Below are 21,782 nucleotides of genomic sequence, written 5' to 3'. Positions count from 1 at the left end.
CCCTCACCAAGGTCTCCCAGTCCTATATAGAGCGAGGGATTTCAAGACTGGGTAGATTTAACACGATCTACCAGGCGAATGATCTACCACAACCCACCAGACAGAGGAGGATTTACCTCACAACCTACCCGACGAAGGATTTACCCCACAACCCACCAGACAGAGGAGGATTTACCCCACAACCCACCAGACAGAGGAGGATTTACCCCACAACCCACCAGACAGAGGAGGATTTACCCCACAACCCACCAGACAGAGGAGGATTTACCCCATAACCCACCAGACAGAGGAGGATTTACCCCACAACCCACCAGACAGAGGAGGATTTACCCCACAACCCACCAGACAGAGGAGGATTTACCCCATAACCCACCAGACAGAGGAGGATTTACCCCACAACCCACCAGACAGAGGAGGATTTACCCCACAACCTACCAGACAGAGGAGGATTTACCCCATAACCCACCAGACAGAGGAGGATTTACCCCACAACCCACCAGACAGAGGAGGATTTACCCCACAACCTACCAGACAGAGGAGGATTTACCCCACAACCTACCAGACGAAGGATTTACCACAACCAACCTTAAAAAAAGTTACGAGGATTTAAAGATCCCAACAAGGATTTTGTAGCCTTTCAAGTGACTTACAAAACATACTCACGAGTATGAATACGAGACTCAAAAGATATTTCACGTCCGCCTAAATCCCCTCTGAGGATTTAACTAATTAGGCTGTTAAACAACAACAAACGACCGCCTATACCTAATCACATCATCAAGAAATGAAAGAAAGGACAATGACTAATTTACAAAGAGAGAGAGAGAGAGAGAGAGAGAGAGAGAGAGAGAGAGAGAGAGAGAGAGAGAGAGAGAGAGAGAGCAGGGATTACCCACCAGTCCTCCTACAAGCAATATCCAATAGGTCCAAACCAATCAACTCACCCCCTCCACAACCTTCTTCTTCCCCAATCACCACCACCCCTTCCCCCTCCACCTTCCCCTTAACAAACCATTTGCCGGGTAAAAGCCATTCTCACCTCGTCCCTCCCTCCTCCTCCTCCTCCTCTTCCTGCAGTGGCGAACTCCTCCAAAACCAACAATACGTATCTCCTAGTTTTCGCATTGGGAGGTGGATGGGAGGAGGGGAGGGGAGGAGAGGAGACCGTGGAGGGAGGAAGGGAGGTAAAGTAAGTTACCCCGTGGTGGTGGCGTACCCCGTGACCGGCCGCTCCCGCCTTCTCCGTTTCTCTCGATTCTCAGGGGGGGGGGAGGGGATCGGTCGGGTCGGGGTCCGCCCGCCCGCCCGCCCAGTGTATTCTATTATTTACTTGGCCTCCCGGTAGCTGGAGATTCAATTGTTTAAAGTTCTCAACCGCAAACACCCCCCCCCCCTCTCTCTCTATCTATCTATCTTCCTCTCTCTATTTCTCTCTCTCAAACACAATCATCCACTTTCAACCACATTCTATACATCCTCCCGCGTCGTCATCCACCCTTTTCAGCAACCAACCTCATCCACACCTTCTTCTCCAGCATCTCAACCAAGCGCCCACCCTCACCCTCGTTTTCTAAAACCCCAACTCACTCCCTTCCCTCACATTAAATACACTTATGCATTAAAAGGAAAAAAAAAGATATTCAACAGATGAATGAGTAAGTCTATTCATGTATCGCTAAGGTCACTGGCTTTATGTGTGCAAATAACTTGGGACATGCTAAACAGTACTGCTTAATAGGATGAACAGACATGTTTAATAGAAAACCGATTTGGGGACACCCGCTGGAGAACAACGGAAGAACATCCCCGCTGGAGAACAACGGAAGAACACCCCCGCTGGAGGAGAACGGAAGAACACCCCCGCTGGAGAACAACGGAGAAACACCCCGCTGGAGAACAACGGAAGAACACCCCCGCTGGAGAACAACGGAAGAACACCCCCGCTGGAGGAGAACAAAAACGAAAGAACGAGTTTAGCCCTGTCCTATCACGAGTCTATCCCCCCCCTAACCCTTCCCCCCTTTTACAACTCCCAAGCCCCCCCCCCCCCAGCGTATTTCAGGAACCATTTCCCGGGGAAACCACGGTTAAAACACGACTCCTCATCATCCCCCCACCCGTCCATGAGAACGTAAGGCACTTCTGGTTTCCGAGACGCTCAGGGGGGGAGGGGGGAAATTCACCCCCGTCACAAAATGGGTACAGACGTTGGCAACACTTACCCATTTCCTCACCACCACCAGCCATTTCCTTGACCGCTCAACCCTGAGAGAGTTGGCAACGGTGCAACACCAACCAACCAACCAGGTCTCCCCCCCCACCCCCTGACAAATGTCTGTGTTTACCATATTTACCTGTGCGCCCTTCCTGCCAGATTAGCGCGATATAACCCACCCCACCATCGCCCTCCACCATTCCCTCCTCCCCCTCGAAACCCAAAAGCATGACGCTTGCTTGAGTCACCTTAATGCACGATTTGCATCACAGCCACAGCGGCCGCAATGATCGGTCATTCACTCGGTAATTACGATGGCATAATTCCATTTCGGTCGCCACACGGAGGATGACGGGGGAGGGGAGGGCGGGCGCGCGCGGGCGAGCGCATTACACACACACCGGAATCATTGCTTTTGGCCAAAGCTGGAGTACGCCTCGCGGGGCCAGGGAGAAGGGTCAATAACATACAAGCAAATAAAACGGAAGACGAGAAACAAAGTGGTCTGCTAACCCGAGTGTGTTGCCTTTGCCATCCAGCACGTCTTATTTCTCGCTCTATTTACCGCAAATCACCTCTCACTCATTTCGTCATAAGCCATCGCACTCCTCCTAAAATAATCTTACTACGAATGTCAATTCTGAAAGGACAAAAATAGAAAAAAAAAACAAGAAAAAATCATCCATGATTCGCACTTGAACCCACTGGGCCATAGACAGAAGCGCTTGCTTTACCGCGGGCGAACTTAAATCATTTTTCCTCGTTTATGACTGTTAACGCATCTACGGACACACACGGATACGCTAAGAGGCTGACGCACACGGACGCCGCCCCACGGGAGACAGGTCTTCTTATCGCCAGTACCTCAGATAACAACATCGCTACGACCTCTCGGGATTTTCAGCTAAGGCTATGGCCGATCGCTTCATCCAATCCCTCGGAGCCTGCCCAGGCAGACTGCTTAAAAAATATTTGATTTACCGCTTAATAAAGTACCTCCTTGCTTCGAGCCCTTCCATCATTCAACGCCGGGTCCTTCTTCACCCCTCCTCATCCTCTGATCTCGTAACCTCCATACACGACTCCTAGGGACATAAGCCGGGGCGAAACAATCGAGAATTAAGGATGCAATTAAGCGGGCTGGATCCCAACCCCCGCCAAACTGTCTGGCAGGGAGTGCGGGAGTGAGAGAAGCCCGGTGTTGCCACCATCCGTCTTCAATTTACATTCGCACGTACGTGCACTCAAGACGCGCTGGACACCCTATCCATCCCTATGACTCTCGAACCCACCTCTACCCGACCTGACATGGTGACGGGAGTGCGTCCACCGCCTTCAGGCACTCCACTGATTTAAAATAAATATATATATCATGTTTCTGACAGGTAAGTATCAGTGGACAGGCGCACACCGGAGCCCCGTGCGAGGCTAGTGGTTGCCTCCCGACCACCCGTCCACCACCACCACCCAACGTAACAACACTTACGTTTGCCCTTCCTAAGCGACGTGGGGCTAGGCTACGCGCAACACTCCCACTGGCAGCTCCCGGGGTCGACCAAGACGCCGACGATCACCGACTCATCCACTTCGGTGCCCGACCGAGGCGCGAAAACGGCGCGAAACTCGCGAATACTTGTGATGGTGGGCATTGAATGGGGGGACGGAGGACCGAGGCCCTTCCTCCCCCCACACAATGTCTTCGCCGTGTACACAGCCCCTCATTCAACTGTGAGTGGGACGGGAGGGAGGGAAGGATGGATGACCTCGGCGTACCTTTTAAACCAACTTATTTACGGACAATAAATGCTTCGACACAAGACAAACTGTAAAAGATTAAAAACGCCGCAAAAACTGCCAATATCTACAGCGTTTACTGCTACACTCAAGGAGAATACAATAGGCAAAAATAATATCGTTCAAAAACGCTGTTCTAATGAGGAGAGAGAGAGGAGGGAGGGACCCATACGTCCAGGGGGGAGGCATTTAAACTACAACATGCTGACAAGTTAACACATCCAACTTACAACACTACACGTTTAAAAAAGAGAAAAAGGTCCCACTTCCCGACAAACTTTTCCTAATGCACGCCGTGGAAATCCCCCTCTTGAACAGATAAAGGGGATATCATCCCTCTCGAACATAAACAAAAACAAAAACAAAAAAAGTTACCCGCTTTCCAATTCTGAGCTGAATACACAATGCCGGTTCTCTGCTTTCCAGCAATCGTACGTGCGTTGTTGGAGGACAATTAATAACAATAATAAAAATAATAATAAAAAGCTTTTAGGCCATACTATTGCAAGCTCTCTCTCTCTCTCTCTCTCTCTCTCTCTCTCTCTCTCTCTCTCTCTCTCTCTCTCTCTCCCCCACGCCAGTTGTGGGAACTAATCTACTTCCACGAAAAATTGAAACTGGGAAAAAAGGGAAGGGGGGGTTTGGTGGAAGGGGGGGGGCAAAATTCCCACTAGCCACGTACGTAAAGCATACAAGAATAAGTTCCAGGAACGCATAACAACAACAACAAAAACAAAAACAACCTCAACTCCACCGTGAATACAAATGAATAAAGCTTGAACAGCTCTTAAGACTCACCCCAGGCAGTGAATAACGTCTCAGTACCCTACACGGATGTACGAACGTGTTCGTGTCCTTGCACGACTAGTACAACGTACCGCAATGAAACAAAAGAACAAAATAACGAATGCTACTGACGCAAAGCAAGGATTCAGACACTTTACAGCATGACATAACAAAACACTAAAATATTTACCCTCAGTAAAAATATCTAAACTTATATGATCACGAACGTATTCTCTACTTCAGATCACGAACGTATTTTCTATCTAAGATCACGAACGTATTTTCTATCTATTTAACATCACGAAACTATTTCCATCTAAGATCACGAACGTATTTTCTATCTAAAATCACGAACGTATTTTCTAAGATCATGAATGTATTTTGTATATTTTAAGATCACGAACGTATTTTCTATTTATCTAAGATTACATTTTCTATTTAAGATCACGAACGTCCTACTTATCTAAGATTACATTTTCTATTTAAGATCACGAACGTATTTTCTATTTATCTAAGATTACATTTTCTATTTAAGATCACGAACGTATTTTCTATTTATCTAAGATTACATTTTCTATTTAAGATCACGAACGTATTTTCTATTTATCTAAGATTACATTTTCTATTTAAGATCACGAACGTATTTTCTATTTATCTAAGATTACATTTTCTATTTAAGATCACGAACGTATTTTCTATTTATCTAAGATTACATTTTCTATTCAAGATCACGAACGTATTTTCTATTTATCTAAGATCACGAACGTGTTTTCTGACCTGCATTGGTAGTGTGGAGTCAACACCACGCCACAGGCCGTCCAGTTAAATTCACAAGGGTACAAAGACTCCAGGGAGACCGCCTACAGCAACGAACTCAAAAACTTACAAAAAGAAAAACGAAAAACGGCATTTTATGAACACTATACCTACACCTGTGATGGCTGGGGGGTCTGTGTTGGGGGCTCTGTGTTGGGGGGTCTGTGTTGAGGGGGTCTGTGTTGGGGGGGTCTGTGTTGGAGGGCTCTGTGTTGGGGTGGTCTGTGTTGGGGGTGGTCTGTGTTGGGGGGTCTGTGTTGGGGCTCTGTGTTGGGGGGGTCTGTGTTGGGGGGTCTGTGTAGGGGGGTCTGTGTAGGGGGGTCTGTGTTGGGGTGGTCTGTGTTGGAGGGGGGTCTGTGTTGGAGGGGGGTCTGTGTTGGAGGGGGGTCTGTGTTGGGAGGGCTCTGTGTTGGGGGTCTGTGTTGGGGGTCTGTGTAGGGGGGTCTGTGTTGGGGTGGTCTGTGTTGGGGGGTCTGTGTTGGAGGGGGGTCTGTGTTGGAGGGGGGTCTGTGTTGGAGGGGGGTCTGTGTTGGAGGGGGGTCTGTGTTGGGGGGGTCTGTGTTTGTCCCTCAACGTTGACCCCGCCAGCGAGCTGGTTTTGCCTCACCGCCACATCCCCCCGCTGCACTACGTTGCTGTCGCAGGTTTTCGCCGCTCCCATGATCATTTCCGACAGGCCCTCCACGCCTCTCCTTCCCACCCGGGTCCGTCCAATGCTCCTTGAGGGAGAGTCTGCCACTGTCCCGTCTTTTATACCGTCACTTTAAAAACTCACGGTGTTTACCTGAAAATCTGTCCACAACCTCTCTCTCTCTCTCTCTCTCTCTCTCTCTCTCTCTCTCTCTCTCTCTCTGTCGAGTGTTGACGTAAAAAGAACCCCAAAAAATTGATCTATTCCATTCCCATCCTCTCTCTCTCAACTACAATTTATTCACGTCGACGTAAAAATCTGTCCACAACCTCCCTCCCTCTCTCTCTCTCTCTCTCTCTCTCTCTCTCTCTCTCTCTCTCTCTCTGTCGAGTGTTGACGTAAAAAGAACCAAAAAAGAATTGATCTATTCCATTCCCATCCTCTTTCTCTCTCTCAACTACAATTCGTTCACGTCGACGTAAAAAAAAAATCTATTTCGCATTTTCCTCTCGCTCTCGCGAAAGGTTCGCATGCGCGCACACATGATCGCGCGCACGGAGGAGAGATATCTTACACACAGAGGGTGGTACTCTACTAAGGGACTCATTGACTCAGTGAGACGCGAACCTTACTTGTAACAGATTGCTTCACAACACCGCCTTGATACAAGAGGAGGCTGTTCTGCGAACCACCACGAGAGAGAGAGAGAGAGAGAGAGAGAGAGAGAGAGAGAGAGAGAGAGAGAGAGAGAGAGAGAGGCGCGCTCACCTCCTCCAGGAGGCAACAAGATCCAGTTATAATCTCTAATCTCTCTCTCTCTCTTGGTGGCGGTACCAGCAGAAGCAATAGGAGGAGGAGGAGGAGGATGAGGAGGAAGGAAGAAGCGAAGGAAAAGAGAGGAGGGAAAGAGATAGGAGGAGGTGGTGGAAGGTATCTCGTTTTCTAATCCACATTATCCACGAGAAACCACACGCAGAACGAAGGGTAATGTTCTCGAAGCAGCAAGCACACAAGGAGGAGGAGGAGGTGGTGTTGGTAAAGGCTTGTGAGAGGCCTGGTGTCGTGCAGCCATTGCCAATTATATTCCTTTTAGCTAGCTCCCTCTCCAACCCTCCCCCCTTCCCCCTCACAGGCCAGTCACGGCACATGCAGGCAGCCCTATTGACGACACACACACACACACACAGTGCCAGAGTCTGACCTACTTTGTACGTGGGAAACGGGGAGCTGTAAATCTGCATTACCAGACCAGGGTCCACCTGACGGTCAATAACTCAATCACGAATACCTTTACACACACACACACACACACACACACACACTATATCCACAATGGACAACATGAAATGAATTCTACAAAAACGCGAATAAAGTCGGTCGTAAAACAAAAGAAAATCGACAAGACAAACTAATAATAACGTTCCATAATATACAATTAAATCATGTTTACACATACCCTATGAGGCCACATCGAAGGATACAAAATAGAAAAAGAAAAGAGAGAGGATTTTTAAGGTACTGGGCCAACGCAGACCCAACACACGACTTCTCAAATATGGTCACTTTGCCTAATAATCACAAAATAACTTATCAGTGTTAACTAATGAGAGTAACTTCAAGAGTGGGGCATGAACGTACGTTAACTTGAAATAGGGGAACACTGTTAACATGGACACTTGTAGTTCAACTACCAATGAAGGACGAAAGAGAGAGAGAGAGAGAGAGAGAGAGAGAGAGAGAGAGAGAGAGAGAGAGAGAGAGAAACACGACTAGAATTAAGACGCCAACAAGCATTTCCACAAAAAAAAAAAAAAACGAAGCAAAACCTGACGTACCTACACCACACCCAAAAGTCTTTAGGGTAAAACCTCTCTGTATCCCAGAAATCAATAAGAGGCGGCGGGTCACCCACTGCCTGGCATGATAACACTATTCTCCAATCGACAGTGAATGACGAGGCTTACGAACACGAGTGGTAACAACGAGATCCTCACCTCCCTCAATGCTCCTAAGCACCTTGGACACATAATTTATCTACTTATCATAAACTGATAAAGAAAAAAAAGCTATTCCTTTCAAATACTTAAATTTCCTTGGAGACTTACAGCCGTGCAATGCGTTTGACACCCTCCTTCCCTCCCTCGCTTCGCGCGCTGCGTTACGATCCCTCGTCCTTACCTCACACAGTCTTACGTTCAGCGACTCCACTAAGATTCTTGGACGCTGTATCTCGACTTTGCGACACCCACCAGCACGCGTGCTGTACGCCAACACCTCCCGCGACGTAAATAATGCACCGTTTACGTAAGATCCATTGGCGCGTAGCGCAGGCAAACTAGGCAAACACCGTTTTGCCCCTTTTGCCTCCAGCGGATCGATCAAACACGGTAAACAACTGTAAACAACATCGTATCTTTTAAGAGCTGTGCCAATTTTGTCTTGAGGGGTCAAACGAGGGCTGGGGTGAACCACGTCGAGGAAAACGGAAAGTGGGTTCATTTCATGGCATCTCTGAACACTTCAATATGTTCAATATTCCCCACAATGAAGAGAAAATAACAAAAGAAATAATTCGCGTGTACAAAATTACATAAGAACGCTACATAATGCAAGCATATTATTCTGGACGATATACGAAACTTCCAGTATATATATATATATATATATATATATATATATATATATATATATATATATATATATATACAAATTAGGAATATCATTAACTCCACAACGAAATTGAATACGAAGTAATTGCCAACGCATGTAATATTAACCAACAATTAATCCTTCCTCTAACGACGATAATATAATGCATATTTTTTCATTTTTTCACGAAGATATTCAAGTATACATATATATACAACGAATGGTGAAAAATAAAGATAATTTCATTAACAAACACTATCGTGTTCTCCTCGGAAAAAGCCACCTTTGCGAGATTACCATTCGCTCCGAGATGGCAATACTCACATCCATGAGACATTTAACCAAAACACCAACGAACCAGCAGTTCCAACATCCCCAAACACAACCGAACCAGCAGTTCCAAAAAACACCATAACGAGAGAATAAGCTTGTTAGGGAACTCGTTACCACATCAAACACCACAGTTATGGGTACTTATAAATTAACCTACGTTATTTTAACACTTAAAAACCCACCACATACGTGCATGCAAAAAGATTCTTGGAAATCAATGGGGGGAAAATATAGGACTGTGTGGTGTGGTGTGCAACGCCGGCCATGACTGCATGATCACACACACACACACAGACACACAGCCTGGCCTACAACAGTTAATCATAACATTACAACATTTACCAAACACTAAACCCAGTAAACCACATTCCACCTCCATTTCCTCCATTAACAATTTGGAAATTATGTGTTCAAAGTGTTGGTAGCGTTGCGTTAATAAAACCCCTAATGAACAGTGATGGTTACATTAAAAAAAAAGTTTGTTGGGGTGAGGGGGAAAAAAACAAAACACAATATGGTTCGTGCACTTAGTTCCACCACTGCAACAAGATTGGATGATCACAATGGTTGTATTAACGAATATGAATATTCCCTCTCCTCACCCCTTCTTCGTATCTAGTGTAGTGTGTCTGCAACATATATCTCCTCTCCCCAACCTCACCAAAGTCTGTGGCTGGCAAATCATTACGTTTAGAGTACAACGCGGTTTTCAAGCGCACAGCAACATCCACACGTAAACCAACATGCAAGCAAGCAGTACATCACAAAGGGGGGGATAATAACACATGATAATAATCAAATAATAATGATAATACAACAGGCCTGCCTGGCCTTGTGCATGCAAGAAGCCAAAAAGTTTTCAGCGCCACGTGTCGTTTAAAGTTCTGGCGGGCACCAATAAAACCCACCAACTCCTTCTCCCTCAACACACACACACAGCACCGGAGAAAGAAAGAAAGAAACTTTGATCCAACACTAACCTCTCTTTTTCAGTCCAAGTTAGAAATCCACGGGAGACACAGTAAATCCCTTATGTCACTTTGCATTCCACTATGGGTCACTCTTCCGAAACCATCTCATAACGCGTCTTTTGAGAGGAAAAGAAATATTACTTTTCTCCTCTAAGGGTACGCGCGCGCGCCCCCTCTCTCTCTCACAGACACACACACCCCAGCGAAACTATGAGCCAAAAACTACGGAAAACTTCACTTCCGAGGAACACACAAGCGACACTACCCACGTTCACTTCCACCGTATCACTGGCGCTAAATTTGTTAGAGAACCTCGAGTGAGGCCGTAAGACCCATTGTGCCCCGTGGTTGGCCAGCGGGGCCAGTGACGTCGTCCCGAGGGGCGCGGCGATTGGTCGCCCCTGACGTCACATACGCCGCGACATTTTAAAACTTCGGAAAACACACACACACACACACACACACACACGGCCTTTGAGGAGGAGGAGGGGGGTAGGGGCGATATACGCCTGGCGTTAAGGGTAACATGTTAAATGTTACGCGATACGCAGCATCCCGCATACAAATGAGCTGTCCTAAGGCAGCGCGCGACGCGTAAGGCCTCCGCCCTCCTTACGCTTTAGATAACAGGACTCGCTGTCTTGGCCCTCCGTCCTATCTCTTTTTTACGATAAAGTTTCAAGCGTAAGTGTAAATATGATACTAAGATTAGATAAGGACTTATCGTTGTTGAATTAACTTTTACGGAAATACAGCCAATGGGGGGCGCGCGCTTAACTGCCCGGAACACAGCGAACAAGCATCCCCCTCCCTCCCCCCCCTCGTCATCATAATCACCTCGTTGAGCTTCGAAGTCGTTAATATAACTGATGAAATAAAAAGAAATGTTAAACGATATCACTCGTGCCATCGTTACACGGAATAAACGAATGCGTGTCTCCGGCCAAACCCGATTTCTCGAAGCCGCTGCATTTACACACCCGTTTACAACGAATGCGGTGAAGGGACATTCCCCCCCCCCCTCCCTTGTAAACAAATTCACTCTTTTACACCGTGCCTTCGGTGTTTACAAGTGTAGTTCTGTGGTGTAAAGTACGATGGACGTGTTCAAAATCGTCCATAGGATCGTAACCCACACGACCGTCCTCAATATATTTGTTTACAGTGAAAACGATCGGGTTTTTTTTTTACTTTTTTTTTCACAATTTCGAATAATTGGACAAGTTCAACGCACGTCCGTATGTCTGTTTTATTTCCCTGGTTAACGACACGGGAAGGTTCACCGAGGCAGAACCCGTATCATACGTTAAAAGTACGAAAAACTGTGATTCACCGGACTGTCAAACGAGACGTGGTGTATATATATACATGTAAACGCCCGAGTCGAATCATCCGCGCATGCGCACTTTACCGACGCGGCTGCACAGCTGCCACGCGTACGATAATTGTACGATATAATTCTGAAGCTCTCGCGAGGATGATAATAATAATAATAATCGTTTCCGCCATCGACTGCTATGATAATTTTCGGGGGACAAAAACAGTTTTGGCGAACGCATTGCAAGTTATGAATATAATTTGTACTGATGAATATCGAACCTTAGTTCTTACAGATGAGTAATGAACATAACATTACCAGAGTGTACTAATTATGAGTACCATGTGTGGCCCCTAATTCTAACGTTAACCCCCCCCCGGTACCATGTGGGGCCCCTCATTCTAACGTTAAACCCCCCAGTACCATGTGGGCCCCCCATTCTAACGTTAAACCCCCCAGTACCATGTGGGCCCCCCATTCTAACGTTGAACCCCCCAGTACCATGTGGGGCCCCTCATTCTAACGTTAAACCCCCTAGTACCATGTGGGGCCCCTCATTCTAACGTTAACCCCCCAGTACCATGTGGGCCCCCATTCTAACGTTAAACCCCCCAGTACCATGTGGGGCCCCTCATTCTAACATTAACCCCCCCAGGACCATGTGGGGCCCCCCATTCTAACGTTAAACCCCCAAGGACCATGTGGGGCCCCTCATTCTAACGTTAAACCCCCCCAGTACCATGTGGGGTCCCTCATTCTGACGTTAACCCCCCCTCGTACCAAGCCACATTTATCATGATTTCAAGACGCGCTACGTCTGGGAGACGCATCCTCGTCTACGAGTGTGTCGCAAGCATCGCCACCCCATTTAGCATGTCGACAGCGTGTCCTACGCGGTGGAAAACAAAGTGTCGCCCTCCCACTCCATTTTCTAGACGATTTCAACTGTAAACAACAGTCACTTCTCTTACATCTCGTTCGTCCAATCAACGCACTGAAGTGGGTCATTACCGTACGCACGTCGTTTTCTCTTTACGACCATCATGACCTTAAGGGGTCATTTGTCTTACGAATCTATTCGTATCTTGGCTGGCGACTGAATTCCTCAGTTGTCGAATATTCGAATATTTATGCTCAGTCGTCGAATATTTACGTAGTTTTCGGATCTTCAGACAGCCAGCTGCCCCGGGGCACTGATGACGCAGTGCTTCGTAACGATCGCTCATTCGGTACGTACTGATCGTATTCATGAATGATTATATATACTTATGGCCCTTCTGTTCGAATGAGGGGGGGGGGGGGCTTCCTGCAGCGCTCAGGCAGCTGGCCAAGTCCACCGGCCTGGGGGTCTGAGGTCTCATGATTAGGGTTGTACGTGCGTCAATGTGCAGAGAGTTGAGGGAAAATTATCCGACCAGCGCCTGTGACCGACTGTGACACACATGCGCGACCTGGGTGTGACCTGAAGAAGGGGTGGGGGGGAGAGGAGTGACCTTTGACCTTACCTCTAAAAGGGTCAGTCAGATACGACCCTTGTGCACAACGGCACGGCCCTGAGAGCCAGGTATATATCACACAGCCCTTCACATGTGATACTGGTCCATGGATGTATCTGATACATATGGATACATATGTGGCTGGCTGACAAGATCACATACACCCTCAACACGCACGCTTCTCACGACCTACTACATACTCTCTCTCTCTCTCTCTCTCTCTCTCTCTCTCTCTCTCTCTCTCTCTCTCTCCTTTCCTAGCAGCACATCCAGCCACACCCCTCCCCCACGAAAAACGAATAAATGAATAAATAAAATCGTCTTCTCGCTTCTCAAAGATGTATCGACCGAATGCAAGTTGCACCTTCTTAAAAGATGCATCGCGTCCGTCCGCACATGGCGGCTGACAGCGGGGTTGCGGCAGGAGCCCACAAACGTACCGACCCTTGTGGGGGGGAGGGAGAGGAGGATGATGATACAATCATCAGCTGAATGCAACAAGCTGCTCATCCTCACGGGTCAACTGCAACGCGTGGAGGACGAAGAGGCGGTGGGAATGCAGGCAGGAAATGTGTGGTCTGACGCGAGAGGAAGATAGCGATTCGCTACCAGACTGTGTGTGATACGCTGACTCATTACTCTTATATGATGACCCACTATATCTATCTCTATCTATCTATCTATCTATCTATATATATATATATATATATATATATATATATATAGGAAAAGATCACAAATGAGCGCGTAATTCCTCGCTTATCCACGGGGAAATGAAACGCCCTGAGTTCCCAAGTGCACTTTCGTGTAATGATCACATCATCAAGGAAGACACAAGAAAGAAATGTAAATCAGTTGATATATATATATATATATATATATATATATATATATATATATATATATATATATATATTTGACAGCTCTGTATGAGATTTGATTTGTGTCAGATGTTCAATATATTAAAACTAATAACTATATTCTCTCGTATTTCATTTTGCCTAAATTCCAACTGTAATTCTTGTCTCTGTCATTGAGGATATATGTAGTTAAATCAAGGCTTATATATATATATATATATATATATATACATATATATATATATATATATATATATATATATATATATATATATATATATATAAGCCTTGATTTAACTACATATATCCTCAATGACAGAGACAAGAATTACAGTTGGAATTTAGGCAAAATGAAATACGAGAGAATATAGTTATTAGTTTTAATATATTGAACATCTGACACAAATCAAATCTCATACAGAACTGTCAAACGCCAAGGTGAACCACACACACACACACACACACACACACACACACACATAAGCACCAAGGTACAGAGTGGGGGTGAGTGACTAACCCCATCACACAACGGATAATCTAACGAGTCAAACACCCGTAAATGGCTGATTCAGCTGTTAGCCCCGGCAGCGTTGCCAGACCGGTGTGTGTGTGTGTGTGTGTGTTCTCCCCCCCCCCCCCACCACAACCACAGGTCTCGTCAGCGTTGCCAGAGCGGCGTGTTCACCCCCCCCCACTACCCACATAAACGAATCGTACGACGTTTTCATTGAATTCGAGGCGTAACTGTGGTGACCCGCAACGTGATTTCGCCAACGATGGCCGGCTTTGAGGTTGCATAAGTGTGTTGAAGTAAGGTAAGTGCGGTACGACCCCTGAGCACGACGGTACGATCCTTGAGCACGACGATGCGACCCTTGAGCACGACGACACGACCCTTGAGCACGATGGTAGGACTCTTGAGCACGACGGGATGACCCTTGAGCACGACGGTACGACCCTTGAGCACGATGATACGATCCTTGAGCACGATGGGACGACCCTTGAGCACGACGGTACGATCCTTGATCACGACGGTACGATCCTTGAGCACAACGGTACGACCCTTGAGCACGACGACACGACCCTTGAGCACGACGGTACGACCCTTAAGCACGACGTTACGATCCTTGAGCACGACGGTACGATCCTTGAGCACGACGGTACGACCCTTGGGTACGACCATCTGTCCTTGAAAGCTCAGGTCAAAGGTCACACTGCGTAACCCATAAGTCGTACCCTCGTGCTCGAGGGTCGTACCAGCCGCGGCTTAAGGGTCGTAGTCGTGCTGAAGGGTCGTACCGTCGTATCCGAGGATCGTACCGATGGACGGACGGGGCAGCAGCGAGGGTCAAAAAAGGGGTTAGGTCAAGCCCCCTGGCTAGCATCATCTCCCGGCAATATATCCAGGACGATCGGCAACATGATGCTCCCGGCAATATATCCGGGACGATCGGCGACCGTCAGTTCCAAGGCGTCTCAAAGCCCCGCGTGATGTCTGACTGACTAATTGAATTTCACTAATTGAACCCAGGGATTCGAACACATTTTCACTGATACAGGAAATCTGATTTTGCGAGTGTCCTTGAACGCGACTTCCCCGTGCCAACTCGTAAGGGGGAAGGCGGGGGTTTTAGAAGTGGGTTCCAGCAATGCCAACCATAAGCACGTCACGTATATCTAAAGTGTATTAAGATGTCTCAATTAAGCCTGTGACGTAACAGTTAATAACACGGTCTTAATTCTGAGCAAGATTACAGAAGTGTACGTAGATTCTTCCTCTTATAACACAAATCAATATATATATATATATATATATATATATATATATATATATATATATATATATATATATATATATATATCCCCTATCCCTGGGGATAGGGGAGAAAGAATACTTCCCACGTATTCCCTGCGTGTCGTAGAAGGCGACTAAAAGGGGAGGGAGCGGGGGGCTGGAAATCCTCCCCTCTCAATTTTTTTTAATTTTCCAAAAGAAGGAACAGAGAAGGGGGCCAGGTGAGGATATTCCCTCAGTGGCCCAGTTCTCTGTTCTTAACGCTACCTCGCTAACGCGGGAAATGGCGAATAGTTTGAAAAAAAAAAATATATATATATATATATATATATATATTCCTATGAGTCCACGGGGAAAATGAGACACGATAAGTTCCCAAGTGCACTTTCGTGTAATAATCACATCATCAGGGGAGACACAAGAGAGAAATGTAACAGTCAGTTGATATACATCGAAGAGACGAAGCGAGGACGCCATTTGGTAAACAAGTGATTTACCAAATGTGATATATATATATATATATATATATATATATATATATATATATATATATATATATATATATATATATATATATATGGAAGGGGGAGCTTGTTTAGTTCCTGTTCCCTGTGCGCTGACTGGATGAATTCTGTCGATACGATGGGATTTCGAAATCTGGGGGCGTTTGCCGTTTTACCAATCTCTCTCTCTCTCTCTCTCTCTCTCTCTCTCTCTCTCTCTCTCTCTCTCTCTCTCTCTCTCTCTCCGAACCGTGAAACAGAAAAGAATGTCGCGTCCAGACCTAATGAAATACCTTAACAAAATGATTAATTCCCCAAGCTTTTCCAGAGGAGGAGGAGGAGGAGGAGGGGGAAGGAAGGCAGGCGCAGGCAACTGAAGCGAACACAGGTTTCAACAACCTTCATACCACCCTCACCTCACCTCCCTCCCCCATCCTCCACAGTTTCGCTCCAGTCATCATTTATCGCCAACTATAAGATAATACCATCAATTCAGCGCGCGTATATATATATATATATATATATATATATATATATATATATATATATATATATATATATATATATATATATATATATAATACGAACAAAGTGCATATGAACGCGCTCCTATAAGCCTCCAACAGCCAGAAGAGAAAGAGAGAGAGAGAGAGAGAGAGAGAGAGAGAGAGAGAGAGAGAGAGAGAGAGAGAGAGAGAGAGAGAGAGAGAGAGAGAGAGAGAGAGAGAGCAGGTTTTCGATAAATATGTTACGTAGCTCACACACGAGACACTCATTAAAACAAGGGACACGAGAATCCATTTCGGCCGACCGTTTTCGGCGGGGGTACTTTTTAGAGAGAGAGAGAGAGAGAGAGAGAGAGAGAGAGAGAGAGAGAGAGAGAGAGAGAGAGAGAGCAAGCTGAATGCAGGACATTTCATTACAACGTAGAAAATGAGGGGGAATTTTTTTTTGTCTCTATTTTTTTTTGTAAACACGCTAATTCCACTGGGCAGTACAGCACGACGTACACACATTCGGTACACAGAGAGCGTTGATTGTTGACGACCATGTAAATTTCGGCCTCTGATGTGTCTATAAGGGGGGGGGGGAAGGGGGAAGGGGGGATGGCGGGTCCCAGAGGCAGATGTATATTAATTCCCCCACACCAGATGCATGAAACCCCGGGTACCAAACCGTACCATGCCACATTTTTGGATGTTTTATTTTTCTAGTCTTTGTTTCTTCGTCAGGCATTAAAGCAGTATTCAGGCAAGCGAAGACTCCTTTTTTTACGAACTTCAGTACAGCAATATCTATCCATCTATCGATCTATTTATCTATCTATCTATCTATATCTATATGACCTAACGTCTTCTCCCGCCTCGGCAAGGTTAGCGTCAGGAACCAGAGAAAGATGGCTTCATTTGGACACATCCACTTTCTAGCTGTCATTAGCAAGTACCTTATATCAAAAGCAGGACACGAAACACGACTATGTAACAGCGCTCTTATAACGCCGCCATAACACGAAACACGACTATGTAACAGTGTTCTTTATAACGCCGCCATAACACGAAACACGACTATGTAACAGTGTTCTTTATAACGCCGCCATAACACGAAACACGACTATGTAACAGTGCTCCTTGTATCGCCGCCATAACTTCGAATACGCGCACGAATCCGTATGGCGTGCGACGCTGGGTTTACGCATGAGCACACTGTGCAACGCCAGCACGAAATACGGCAGGGCGGGTGGGGGGGGGGAGCACGAACAGGACACGAACACCCGGAGGAGGAGAGGGAAGGGGAGAGGGAGGGGGGAGCGGCGGAGGACCATTCGTGAGCTGTGACTTTCGTTAACGAACGCCAGCTGGATCTTAGGCCTCACCACCCCTCCACAGGCGTACCATCCAGAGGTCACAAGATACCCCCCACAGCCCCCCGAAGCGTATCGCAGGGTCACACCCACCGCCCCAGGTACGCCCGCCGGCCCCTTACCCCTTCTCCCTCTCCGCCGGGGCATGACCTACGACCGTTTCCTCCTCCCGACCTCACCACACACGGTGAGGTCGGTCAAACGCGATCGGTCGGTAGGTCGGTCAGTCGGTCGGGTACTGTCGGGATGGGGTAGGGTGGTGTGGGTAGGTGGGGGGGAAGAGTGGGGGGGTTGATGGGGTGGGGGACGAACGGAGCGAGCATTTCCGACGCTTCCTCCTCCCCCACTCCACCTTCCAGCTGACGCACACTAGGACGCCAACGGGGATATACATACACACAATCCCACAGGATCTCCGGTGCGGGGTGTGGGAACACACGTCGGCAGGACCTCCTCCGCAGGACGCCTGTGTGGGACCAAGGGAGGTCGATCTCGACTCCTGTACAGAGAGGACGCCGTGCGAACATCCTTCACGGCACAGTGGAGGAAATTGTGACAAGGTTACGAGTCCCCTCTTCCTACGCGAGGAAATACTCCCATACAGGACTTCGGGCTACGCATCCTACGGGAAATGGCAGGAAAGACCAAGGGCTTTGTCAGCCTACGAAGGACCTGTTCCCTGACGCCTCACCGAGAGTCCTTAAATCCTTTCTAGGAAGGCCGTCGCTGAGCCCCCGAGGCCCAGCGTGATTCTGGGAGGCACGAAGGATCATCCTGCAGGCTGATGTAAGTCGGGTTCGAGGATGACCTCCGTCGTCATGGAAAGATGGGGGACGGCCTGAGATCGAAGCCGGAGGGGGAGGGAGCGGAGCGTGTGTCTTGGAGAGGGAGAGGTAAGGTGTCATGACGTGTGAGTGACGAGGGTAGTGGGTTCTTGTGGACGTGTGAGTGGGGTGGGTAGTGGGTTCTTGTGGACGTGTGAGGGGGATGGGTTGTGGGTTCTTGTGGCTGTGTGAGGGGGATGGGTTGTGGGTTCTTGGGACGTGTGAGGGGGATGAGTTGTGGGTTCTTGTGGACGTGTGAGAGGGGGTGTGTAGTGGGTTCTTGCGGACGTGTGAGGGGGAAGATTACTGGCTCTGCTCTTAGGACGTGTGAGTGACGAGGGTAGTGGGCTTTTGTAGACGTGTGAGGGAGGTGGGTAGTGGGCTCTTGTAGACGTGTGAGGGAGGTGGGTAGTGGGCTCTTGTGGACGTGTGAGTGACGAGGGAAGTGGGCTCTTGTGGACGTGTGAGGGAGGGGGTGTTAGTGGGCTCTTGTGGACGTGTGAGGGGGGTAGGTAGTGGGCTCTTGTGGACGTGTGAGGAGGGTGGGTAGCGGGCTCATGTGACGAGTGAGTGGCGAGGGTTGTTGGGTACTGTGACGTGTGAGTGACGAGGGTTGTTGGCTGTTGTGAAGTGTGAGTGAGTGACATGAACAAAGACACACACACACACACCCACCCAACCCCCTACACACACATAGGGTATGACACGCACACGTGTAAGCACGCAGAGACGCTCACGCACGCACACACAACAACACGTACACCGAACAACACGCACACACGTAGTTCTGCACATCCTCTGACACGCACGAAGCGTGACATGAACACATGTTCAACACGCACACATGTAAGCATATAGATAAGAATACACGCAAGCACAGACACACACGCGCGCAAAGATACCGACATGCATGTAAGACTACACGTACAGAAGACGCAAGCACGTGGGTGTGTACAAACACGCCCACGCACACACACACATACGAACACACGCCATCCAACGGACAGACAGACCCCACACAAAGAGACAGACAGATAGACGTGGGGCGATGCTGACAGACCGACTCGTAAAGACGGACTGCAGGAATACCTGCGACGGGCAATACCGTCCCTTTCCACGCACCCGTCGAAGTCCCTGGCATTCACGAGGCGTGACCCACTACGACAAATGGGTTACCAAACAACAACAAAACAAAAACAAAAACAAATCGGTGGGCGCAGCATGGGTACGTATCTTCTCAACTGGCTGCGACAGGGCCTCCTCCGTCTTGGAGGAGGATATCGACTCCTTCGGAAGGATACTATCGCCTTCGGCAGGAGGCTGAAGAGCTACGTCCTCGAACCCAGGATGAATTAATTCCCGACCCTTGCTTGCTAGCGATCAATAGTCGCCCACGGTAACAGCTTCCCCCCCCCCCCTGTCGTAGTGAGGACGGCGTACGACACCCTTAGGATACGACAGGACGACCCTCGAGGGGCGTTTACGAAGGCCTAGTGTACGACTTGGATCTAAGGAGCCTAAGGTCAAGCAAGGGTCATTCCTTCGTAACCCACAGGGTCGTCCCGTCGTGCACAAGGGGTCGTACTCGAGGGTTGTACCGCCGTGCTCAAGGGTCGTACTCAAGGGTTGTACCGTCGTGCTCAAGGGTCGTACTCAAGGATTATACCGTCGTGCTCAAGGGTCGCACCGTCGAACTCAAGGGTCGTACCGTCGTGCCAAAGGGTTGTATCGTCGCTCAAGGGTCGCACCGTCGTGCTCATGGCTCGTAACGTCGTGCTCAAAGGGTCGTATCGTCGTGCTCAAAGGGTCGTACCGTCGTGCTCATGGGTCGCCCCGTCGTGCGTCAAGGGTCGCCCCTTCGTGCGACAAAGGGTCGCACCGACGTGCGACAAAGGGTCGCACCGACGTGCATCAAAGATCGCACCGACGTGCACGACGCGCCATCATCCCGTATCGCCAGCACAGAGATAATGTTTGAAATACACAGAAAAAAAAACAACTACGGTACGACAAGGCTGAAAATCCCACGTAATCGACAGCAAACGTTGAGCCTTACGTAACAGGCTGGGAAATGCCCATTGAACAGATTACACTAATTAGCATACAAGCGGATGGAATAAACATGAGTTTGATATAAACACTTTCTTCAAAAACAAGCACCGGCATTTTGTTATCTAGGTGACCTTTAACTTCATCATTATCATTACTATACAAATTCAGGACAATTTTAAGGTTGCTGCGCTCCGCGCAGGAGGAGGGGCAAGGTGGACTCTCTCAGGAGCGAGAAGGTCCTGGACGAGACCGCTCACCTCTCCCGGGAGTCCACTGAGGGACGATGGCTTATCCTCGCCACAAGAGCGACCTCCCTCCCTCGCCGTAACCTCCTGCAGGAGGAGGAGGAGGAACCCCGGTAGCCAAACACCTCCCTCCCTCCTTCTCTCTCTCTCTCTCTCTCTCTCTCTCTCTCTCTCTCTCTCTCTCTCTCTCTCTCTCTCTCTCTCTCTCTCTCCGGGCAGGTAAGGTGACGGGCGGCGAGAAGTTCGGTCGAGGGAAAGACCTCCCTGTCGCAGGCGGGGGGGCCAGATAATGACCCCGAACACCCCCCCCCCCCTTACCCAATCATCATCCCCCCCAAAAAAAAAATATCCCCTTCATGGCCACTTCATGACGACCCCCTTCAGCCACTACCCTCCCTGGCCACTTCATCACAACCCCCTCAGCCACCACCCTTCCTGGCCACTTCATCACATCCCCCTCAGCCACTGCCCTTCCTGGCCACTTCATCACATCCCCCTCAGCCACTACCCTTCCTGGCCTAACACCTGCTTCTGTCTTATTTTGTTTACAGTCCCCATAACGTGAATCAGGTTTATATATATATATATATATATATATATATATATATATATATATATATATATATATATATA

General features: G+C 48.1%; 1 protein-coding gene across 7 annotated transcripts in view; it reads right to left on the bottom strand.

Annotated features, from left to right (window-relative positions):
* LOC139764324 (semaphorin-1A-like) overlaps nucleotides 1-10,485 on the bottom strand; it is a 466,398-nt gene extending 455,913 nt beyond the window's left edge. For 5 of the 7 annotated variants that reach the window (XM_071690828.1, XM_071690830.1, XM_071690827.1 and 2 more), the window contains exon 1: nucleotides 10,205-10,425. The gene's annotated coding sequence lies outside the window, so the exon portion shown is untranslated. Of the gene's footprint in view, nucleotides 1-10,204 lie in introns of all 7 variants that reach the window. The other 2 variants (XM_071690825.1, XM_071690829.1) reach the window with 1 other exon arrangement.
* Nucleotides 10,486-21,782: the final 11,297 nt, after the last annotated feature.

The sequence above is a fragment of the Panulirus ornatus genome, chromosome 49 (assembly GCF_036320965.1).
Source record: "Panulirus ornatus isolate Po-2019 chromosome 49, ASM3632096v1, whole genome shotgun sequence".
NCBI lineage: Eukaryota > Metazoa > Arthropoda > Malacostraca > Decapoda > Palinuridae > Panulirus > Panulirus ornatus.
The sequence above is the reverse complement of the archived record's forward strand: the minus strand, read 5'-3'. Positions and strand labels throughout refer to the sequence as shown.